We start from the raw sequence: 814 nt of genomic DNA on the forward strand, positions 1-814 counted from the left end.
TGCAGCTAACATCATTGTGATAGCTACAATGTACTGAGGAAGGATAGAACCAGAGGTAGAGGTGGGAATGTGCCGGTAGTCGTGTATCTAAAAAAGTTCTCAACCTGTCACTAGCTACCCACATAGTTCCCAAAGTGTGGAAAATGGGTAGGGTGGTCCCGTAAAAGTACGGGCGCTTTTGTCGCCCGTGGCAAAGACAATTGAGGCTGTATTATTTCCCCAGCTCATAAATAGCTAACTAGTTGCCGATCATCACCATCGCTGCACGCCATCTCCACACATATTTGTCGCGGACTCAACCAGAGAAAGACGTGTGATAGAACAGTGATGGTGGCGCTTGACCGAAAGCATTTGAGGACTTCGAGCAGACCACCCTCCGGCCAAGTTTGAAAAGTTGGATGATGAATTATATGTGTGGACGCTGTCATACGTGGGATTAGGGAACAAGAAGCTAAAGCTACGTAGATTGAAACAGGGAGCTCCACAAGTTGGGGGACATCAACGGAACTCTTTAACCTCTACCGCTCCTATATTTTACCCCCTCCAGACGGCATTGAGATCGTACCTATTGGATGATTGAAAGATCATTTCCGACATTTCCGGATGTCATTTGTGAAAGGCTGAACTCCTATTTGACTGATCTTACCACCTTTTCCCACCCGAGGTATATGTAAATACCACATGGAGGGCGGATGTGAAAAGTGAGTGGAATGTCATGGTCGATGGTTGCAGAATTCCAACCACAAACTACCCCAAACTTCTAGGGGTAACATTCAACAGCCATGTTCATGTCGTCCGTGCATACACAGCTATC

This window comes from Musca autumnalis, unplaced genomic scaffold (genome assembly GCF_047663935.1).
Source record: "Musca autumnalis isolate F117 unplaced genomic scaffold, ASM4766393v1 scaffold_2, whole genome shotgun sequence".
NCBI lineage: Eukaryota > Metazoa > Arthropoda > Insecta > Diptera > Muscidae > Musca > Musca autumnalis.